Source organism: Hemiscyllium ocellatum, chromosome 2 (assembly GCF_020745735.1).
Source record: "Hemiscyllium ocellatum isolate sHemOce1 chromosome 2, sHemOce1.pat.X.cur, whole genome shotgun sequence".
Taxonomy (NCBI): Eukaryota; Metazoa; Chordata; class Chondrichthyes; order Orectolobiformes; family Hemiscylliidae; genus Hemiscyllium; species Hemiscyllium ocellatum.
The window spans coordinates 18,180,480-18,190,286 of NC_083402.1; positions in this window are offsets into that span (position 1 = coordinate 18,180,480).

The following is a 9,807-nucleotide window of genomic DNA, read 5'->3' on the forward strand; positions in this document are numbered from 1 at the left end:
TGACTGTCTGAGCATTTCCAGTATTTTCTCTTTCAAAACCTGGACAAAACATTAAAAGTAGCAGGGTGGGTAGAAAAAAAAAATCGGTGAAACAAGCATACATAATCTTGGATAAATAACCAAAAGATGGTGGAAATCAGAAACAAAAACAGAAATTGTTAGAAAAATGCAGCAGGAATGGTAGCATCTGTGGAGAGAAACCTGAGTTAACATTGTGAACCCAGTGACCCTTCTTCAGTGATTTTTTAATTATAAAGTCAGGGTTGGATCTGGGAACAAGGAGAGCAAGTGAAGACTGCAGATGCTGGAGATCAGAGTCGAGAGTGTGGTGCTGGAAGAGCACAGCAGGTCAGGCAGCATCTGAGGAGCAGATGAATCGACGTTTTGGGCATAAGCCCTTCATCCTGAATTCTGATGAAATCAGGATTCCTGATGAAGGGCTTATGCCCAAAACATCAATTGTCCTGCTCCTCGGATGCTGCCTGACCTGCTGTTCTTTTCCAGCACTGCACTCTTGACTCTGAGTATAAGGAGTGCAGTCGGTTTTGAGGAAAATAGGTTGGAATAACTAAGGAGGGCAGAGAAATTGAGGCAATCAATGTCATGTTGAGAGTTCTTGACGTCCAGGTCAAGTGCAGGTAAAAGGGCAGAAGGAGGGGTCCAGGTGTAGGGACAATGGGGGAAATGGGTGAAGGGGTCGGTGGAATGAGGAGAGGACTCTTGTGTAAACACATTGGCATGGAGATGAAGGCGACAGAAGAAGAATTCAATGTCATATCGTGCCTGAAACTCACTAAGGTGGTGACACAGAGGGATAAGCCTGAGACCTTTGCTGAATACAGAACAATCAACATCAGAAAGTAGAAGGTCAGAAAGGATAGTAAATACACAAGAGGAGATGGGGTTAGGAGAAGGCATGGAGTCAGAGGCAAGGGGAAGGGCTGAAGTTTCTAGAAGGCTATGGATATCTCTGAGTAATTGCATCTTGTGTTGCTTAATGCCTGAATGGAAAAATAAAGGTTTCTTGTCAGACTTTGAATGAACCAGAAGATGAAGTGGAACGGGGTGGGGGCAGGGCATCTCTGAGCCAGTGTGAGGTGGTGTGTTAGAGAGAAAAGTCGAAAATGTGCATATGGTGATGCATGGCACTGAGTGTGGATCTCAGGATGGTATGAGTGCAGCTGTCTGAGGAACATTAAACATTACCAAGACACCTGCGATCCTGGGTGGATTCAAAACATGAAAGATAAAACTTGAGTTGGAATCCACGTGGTGGAGGCAATCACTGAGATATGTGATGTGGCTATGGAAATGAGTTTTGGAAAATACCTTGTCAAACACCAGGTGTGACAGCAAAATTAATGACAGCGAACAAGAAATAAGATTGGAACAGAAATCCTGTCAGAGAGAGGAGCAGGACTTCTTCAAGGTGGGCATACCTGGAAGAGACGTGACAGTGAGTTAAACATGAAGCAAAAAAAAACTTGAAAGAGCTACAGATACTGGAAATCTGAAACATAAACGGAAAGCACTAGAAAAGCTCTGCAGGTCTGGCAGCATCTGTGGAGAGAAATTAAAGTTAATGTTTTGGGTCCAGTGACCCTTCTTCAGAACTGAAGTTGATATAGAATCTGGGTTTGAAAAGTTGCCATGCTAACCCAATAAAACAATAATTGCTGTATTGCATGAAATTCTGTGCACTGGATTTTGAGAAGGATTTGAACCCATTATAAAAGGTGCAGAAAAGATTATGAGAATTCTCCAAGAATAAGGGACTTCAGTTAGTGGATAGACTGGGAGAAGCTTAGTTGAGAACAGATTTGGTATATGTGTTCAAAATCATGAGGAGTCCAGACAGAATAAATAGGAATAAGCTTTTCCCATTGTTGGAAGTCTTGAGAACCAGACCAGGCGATTTAAGGTGTTTGTCAAAAGAAACAAACCAGGACTATCTATGTTCCACAGCGAGTTGTTAGTATTTGGTATGCACTGTCTGAGACTAAGGTGAAAGTAGATTCAATCATGACTTTTAAAAAGGCATGTAGCTGTAGAAAAGAAGATAATATGCCAGATTAAAGGGAAAGGGTGGCAAGGAAAGTCTGACTTCATTGCTTTTGCAGAGCTGAGTGTGTGGTGCTGGAGAAGCACAGCAGGTCAGGCAGCATCCAAGGAGCAGGAAAATTGACGTTTCGGGTTGGAGCCCTTCATCAGAAATGAGGCTGGGAGCCTCGGGATGGAGAGATAAATGGGAAGTGCGTAGAGCTGGGGCGAAGGTAGCTGAGAGTCCAATAAGTGGATGGAGTTGGGAATAAAGGTGATAGGTCAGAGAGAAGGGTAGAGCAGATAGGTGGGAAGGGAGATTGGCAGGCGGGACAGGTCATGAGGAAGGTGCTGAGCTGAAAGGTTGAAATTGGGCTAAGGTGGGGGAGGGGAAATGAGGAAACTGGTGAAGTCCACATTGATGCCCTGGGGTTGGAGTGTCCTGAGGCAGAAGATAAGGTTTTCTTCCCCCAGGCGCCGGGTGATGAGGGAGTGGTGATGGAGGAGGCCCAGGTCATGCATGTCCTTGGCAGAGTGGGAGTAGTGTTGAAATGTTCGGACACGGGGTGGTGGTGTCACTGAGAAGTTCTCTGCGAGAAGGCAGAGACTTGACTCCATGGGCCAAATGTCCACCTTTGCTGTAAATGTTCTTTTGTTCCATTTTATTAGTTTAACTTTGATTAGACATGATTATAAAGTTTACATGAACTGGATTTTTATCAGTAACAGTTTAAGGCAGGACTGACATGGGTCACTGTGTATCATTGCAGGGAACTGCTTGCAATGCACAAGAATATTTCAAGATAGGTTAGCATTGTAGATAAAGATGGAATGAATGAGATCGCTGTCTTCTGTGTACCCATAGTGAGGTTACCACATGTGGGTTGAGCTCATGAGTGTACTCTGATCTTACCTATTTTGTATTCATCTGAGTAAAGCTTTGGGCAGGATAGCTGACATTCCCGATTTCTGAATCTGCTGGGATGTTTCAAGAAAATTGATCTGTTAACAAACAATCCCCAGTCAAAAGGAATAAGAGGCTCAGCAACATTGAACAGAAAATTGACAAGGATTGCACTGACAGTAATCACAAAAAAGACATCAATTGGGTTTGATACAGTCATGATGTTCTTGGTGTTATCTGAGTAACCGATTTCAAATAGTTGGGTGAAGACTTTGACATCTCTTAAAGATTTCAGGAACAATCTGGTATTGTAAAAGTGACTATGAAGGTGCTCACTTGTTGTAAGAAGTCAAAAGGTTCATAAATATTCTTTATCAGGAAGGAAACTTGCCTTTATTTTCAACCTAGCCTATCTTAGCAGGTTGGATGTTCCCACTTGCAGAGGAACCAACAACCAGGGGTATAGTTTCAAAATAAGGTGTCTACCATTTAGAGTGAAGATGAGGAGGATTTGTTTTTAACTTTGAGAATCATTAACCTTTGGGATTTTCTTTCCCAATGGAAATGGGGTCATTGAATAAATTCAAGACTGAGTTAGCAGGTTATTAATTAGGAGGCAGTCAAGAGTTGTGTAGAGTTATGGGGAACAGGGTGGAGATGGGGTGGAAGAGATAGGCAGGAAAGTGGAGTTGAGTTCACAGTCAGATCATATAGGAAGGAAAAGTCAGCCATTCCTTGGGGTCTTGTAGCACAGTGGTAGTGCTTCTATCTCCTGATCAGGAGACCAGGCGCAAGTCCCAGCTACTCCAAAGATGGGTTATGACATCTCAGACAAGGTTATTTAGAAAATGATGGTAAGCTGCCCCACGACTATTGTACCCCAATATTTTCCCATCCATTCTTCACAGGGCCATTCACTGTACATCACTGGCTGACTTTTAAAAAAAAACCGCACTCCTTAATATGCAAACTACATCAAGCAACTTCTTATTCAATACAACTTTATCTTCTCAATCAGATTTCGTTGAACAGCACAATCGGTAATAACAAAACATGTCTGCTCAGAAATGAATGTTTAAATTGTATGATGTCAATTGGTCTCAGTGCTGAGATCTGCAGGATAATCACATTTTAGATTATCGAAGGATTTAGTGGTGGCTTTTGTCTCGCTGACTCACGGATATAGATGTCGGACAGGTTTCCCCCCTGATTATAGTTCAGAGAGGGCCTGACGGCCTTATTCCCAGTCCCTATGATATGGCCACTCCTAACGGGGTCGTTCACACATTGAGGTTCCTTATTTGCAATTGGGATACGTTGCAGGAACGGGGACATTAAAATCTCACCCAAGTTAACGTTCAGGGGCGAAGTGGAACTTTACAGTGATGGAGTTAATTTCAAAACAGAGAGACGTGAGCGCCTGGATTTGCCTGATGTGTATGCTATACATCAAGAATCAAGATGATTTATCGTTAATTTGAAGCGCAGTTGTTTTTATAATCGACAAAGTATTAATTCTTACTGTATTCGATGTTTTAGTACGCAGTGTAGCAGTTATATATTTAACGACTTAACGTCGCGCGAAATTTCACATCTCAGCGTCAGTCATACAAGGTAAAAACAATGACTGCAGATGCTGGAAACCAGGTTCTGGATTAGAGTGGTGCTGGAAAAGCACAACAGGTCAGGCAGCATCCGAAATCGACGTTTCGGGCAAAAACCCTTCATCAGTCAATACAAACCGATCTTTCAATGTTTAACTCAGCAGCCGTCCTGCGAAAGATTTGTTTTAAATCAGCCCAATTTCTCAAAGGGTTAAGAATGGCAATAGAATTTAAAGCATGGACTCTCAATTTAATACATGAACAATTTGTGCCTTTGAATATGCAGGAGAGAAAACTTAATTGATTTTACGTTTTTAAAATAATTGAAATATTTGGTAGCGATGAACTATTGTTTTTCAGTGATAACAAAGTCCAAAGATGTATAGCTTAGGTGGATTAGGGTAGATTGGCCATGATAAATTGTGCATAGTATCCAAGAATATGCTGGCTAGATGGATTAGTCATGGGAAATGCAGGGGTTACAGGGACAGGGTAGGGGATAAGGTCTGGGTGAAATGGTCTTCGGAGGGTCGGAATTGATTCAATGGGCCGAATGGCTTGCTTCCACACTGTAGGGATTCTATGAAAGGGGTATTTAGATTACAATTAAAGCTGGGTATTCAAAAGTGAAATTAAAAAAGCTTCACGCAAAAATCTCGAGTATTTTCTCTCTCAAAATTTCAGGTAAGTCTGGGGTACAGGGGTGGAGGGGTGCAAATGAAAATTTCAAAGATAATCATATTGGGGTTAGGGGACTAAGGGAGGTCGATGGAACTCAGTGGGAGTTTCAGTGTAGAAACAGTCTATTCAGCCCATCTTGTTTATACTTGACCTGAATCTTACCATTCCACCTGCCTCACCTCTTTTGACATGGATTTCCGTTCTATTTTCTCTCAAGGGCTAAACTAGTTTCCTTTTGGAAGCAGCTAAGATATTTTCTTCAACTTTTCCTGCGGTGACAAATTTCACACTCTAACCACTTAGGTGCAGAAATTTCTCCTTTTTTCCTTAGTGGATGGATTTTGTGTTTATGACTCATAGTTTTGGATCTCCCACACATTCTTTTCATATAGGATTTTGCAATTAGGATTAAAGAGCAGGATTAGAGCCTTTGGCCCCTTGATCCTGTTCCCCCATTCAATGAGATCATGGCTGTGGAATCCAGTTCACTCTCTGGCCTGCAGCACATAACCATTGATGTCTGAGCCTATCAAAAATCTCACTCAGCCTTAAATAAATTTGGAAAAAAAAACACAATTTTCCCCCTTTCTGGGGAAGTGAATTCCACAGACCAAGAGGAATCTAATCTGTATGATGCAATAACAATTTTAAAGAGTTCTATCAGGTCTCTATTAAGTATTTTCTTTTGAAAGTGTAATGTTGAAAGTCTAACTCATTGAATCTTTCTTGACACCAGTAATTCATTGTTGTAGCATTATTGTATTTCTTTTGACTTTGCCCAGTGCTTCTTTGTTCTTTCATAGTATGGCGCCTAGAACTCCAAGGGCAACTTGGCCAGAGTCCTGAATCTTTTCTTATGTTTATTACCACTTTGCTAACCTTTAGTGCTGCTTTTAATAATTTGTTAATCTGTCCATCTGGGTCCCTTTGATTCTCTGCCACATTCATTTTATCTTCCTGAGATGTAGGAAATGTTGCTTCCAACAATAAACATTTATTTACATTAAAATCAATTTGTGCAAACTGCAAGTTTATTCATGTCTTCTGGTATTATGTTGCATATTTGTGATGAGAAGACACTGACAAAGACGGCTGATCCATTATCTAGTTATATGGAAAAAGCTCAGGCTGAATTGCCTATGCGTATTTTTATTGCAGCATCAGAGAATTGGTACAGCACAAGAGGCCATGTTTGTGCCAGGTTTGTGAATGAACATCTCACCTGCTGACTTCTCTCAGTAAAATTGCACATTTTTCTTTTTCAAATGGCCATTCAATTGCCTTGATTGAATCTGCCTCCACCATACTCTCAGGCAATGCATTCCAGAACTGAATAATGTGCTGTGTGAAAACATTTTTTCTCATGTCATTTTGGCTTTTTATGTAAGAAATTAATTGAAACCTTTGCTCTCACTCTCAATCCTTTTACAAGTGGAATCATTTTCACCTTATTCTATCTCTCTAGACTCCATGATGTTGGATACCTCAATTAGAACTCAGCCTTCTCCAAGGAGATCTGGTTCCAAATTTCTAGGGCTTGGTTGAATATATGACAAAGTAGAATTGAGGATGAGTTACATGCACAGTCAATCTGCACATAACTTGTTTATTGGATGTTTTTGCTGACCATGATGTGGTGTTAATATGGCTTATAGAGTAAATATTCAAAACAATTGTGAAACCATGAAGAGATGAAATGATAAGGTGCCGATATTGTTGACATTTAACTGTCTAAGATGTATTTAACTTTGCTTTTATTGTGGTGCTATACTCATCTGCTAGCAAGTAGGTCAACACCTATACAGACAAAAGAACAAACAATGTCTCTGATAAAATGTAACATAGACTTGGACTGCTTTTCCCCTTTGCAGTGTTTTTGTTTGTCTTTGCCCACTTTCCATCTAACACATGAAAATCTACTTTTCTTGCATGGAGATAATCCATTTTTTTTTTGAGTAGCAGAATTGTCCCAGTTCTGAGCTCTTTCACATCCCTTCACCCATTCGTTGCTGGTTCTGCCTTCAGCTCATCCTGGACTCTAAGCTCTGCAATTCCTTCCACAAAACTCTCTACCTCTGTCTTCTTTAAAATTGTCTTACAAAATATCTTTTGCCAAAGCTTTTGGTCATGGTCCTTTATTTACCTTCGTGTCAAATTTCTGTGACAGAATGTATCCAAGAAGGGCCACATTTATTACATTAAGTGCAGTTGTTGGTGAATAGGTAAGCTCACCTGTGAAAGTTAGTAGTTACAATAATTTAATGGCTTTCTGCTTTAAGAGACAGTTCCAGTCTTTTGTGGTCCAAATATTTATTGAAAGAACATGAAATATTATTAGCTGGCAGTATCTTATGGCAACAGCAAGATGATAAAAAATAACTGCCCGTGTCTAGATGTTTGAATGTGTAAACTAACATAGCTTTCGGGACTTGTGCGCATTTCTGTATGTGGATGTTTCTGTGTACATACTACTATGTCTGCAGATGTTTATGTGCATATATACACTAACATGCCAGTAGCTTTTTGAGTATATATTTTTCTGTAGATGTTTGTGTATATGGGGAGATGGTGGTATTTTTGTGGTATAATTGGACTAGAAATCCAGAACACTAGGTCAGTTTTCTAGATTCAAATTGCAACATTGAAGATGGTGATGTAAGAATTCAATGGAAAATTGCAGCCAATAAATCACTGATGATTATCATTATGAAGACCCCATCTAACTCACTGATATCCTTTAGGGAAGGAAGTCTGCCATCATCACCTGGTTTAACTGACATGTCTAAGCTATGTTGCCATGCTTTGATTCTTTCACTGCCCTCTGGGCAATATGTTATTGCTAGTGATGCCCACATCCTGTGAATGAATAAAAAGGGTTATATACAATCATGACTGCAGTTTATGTATCTAGCATGTATATAGTTATGTTGGTTTGGTTAGCTCATTTGGATGGATGGCTGGTTTGTAACACAGAGTGATGCCAACAGTGTGGGTTCAGTTCTGACATCAGCTAAGGTTACTATGAGAGACTCTCCTTCTCAACCTCTTCCCTCGCCTGAGGTGTGGTGACCCTCAGGTTAAATCACCACCAGGCACCTTTCCCTAATGAGGGAACATCTTATGGTGGGGAGACCATGGGGACTTTAAGTCGTTTGTGTGTAAGTGTCAGAGTGAGCCTGATCTATGGTATTCTTCCCTGATGCAGTACAGTCCATCAATAGAAACATGTAAAGCTCTGAAGGGTGGTCCATTGTGTCAGTTAGCTGGTGACATCAGTACCCAAGTGACTATAGAATACACCAGACAGGAAGAGCTAACGTTTTCAGAAACAGCAGAGAGGCACACGGGATATCCGGCACAATCAAATTGGTTTTAGTGAGCTAGACTGTGTATATTCCGCCAAGGCGAATCTCTAAGTTGACACCCGGACTGAGCAGCGAAAGCGGGACTCGAACTAACTTTTGAGTGTGAGTTTCTAACAGTGCTAGTTTATTTCGGCTCCCTCTGCGGTAACCGAAATTAGTAAACCCAGAGCAAACACCATTTGATAATTGTTCCAGTGTTATCATTTTTCTCATTGTGTGCGTGGACATTCGCTTCAGAAGCTTTACCTGCGTTCGAGGCTCGCTTGGCTAAGAAGACAAGTAGACGCTGAGAATTGAAACGGTTTCCAGCCTGGATTGCGGGTTCTGGACGCCTTTTAATTGGTGTCAAATTCCACTGTGGAATGTTGGATGGAAGGAAACAGAACAGAAATTTCAGAACCATTTAGTTTAGCACTCAGAGTCGTGTAAATTAGCCCTTCTTGGGATCAGTCGTTACTCTTCATCAATTCTTCATGGTCCGATGAGCTTCAAGCCACACTGCATATCAATTTCTACCTTGTGGGAAAAAATGCCAAATATAAAAACAAATTTCTTGCCCACTTTAGGCGGTCTGAATTGTTTTAGCTTTCTCCCGAAGTGGTGCATTTCGATTTTGCTGGCAACTGTGGGACAGAATGCAACGACGGACACCTCCTTCCCCCTTCCCCATTCTACCCACACACCCCTTCTTCCCACAACGGTCCTAAAGCTGAATTAATCTAGTTCATGTATTGTGTCTGAAATTCTTGCTGGATTTCGTTAGTGGGAGACAGTGGGAAATCTGTGCATGAGGTTCAAAAATTACAGTTGGTTCATGATTTTAAGAATAATTTGAAACCATCAGATCATAAAAAATAGGGGCAGGAGTCGGCCATTCCTCCCACCCCTGCCTGCTCCACCATTCCATTGGCTGATCCAACATTCCTCATGTCTATTTTCCTGCATTTTCACCCTAACCCTGGATTCCTCTACTGATCAAGAATCTCTCTATCCCAGCCTTAGATATACTGTACACAAGGACTCTGCCCCCAGAACTCTCTATGGCAATGAGTTCCAAAGACTCACAATCTTATGAGAGAAGAAATGCCTCCTCATCTCAGTCTTAAATCGAGCCCCCTTATTCTGAAACTATACCCGCTGATCCTAGACTCCTCAATGAGGAATAACATCCTCTCAACATTGACCCTGTCAAGCCCCTTAAGAATCCTGTATT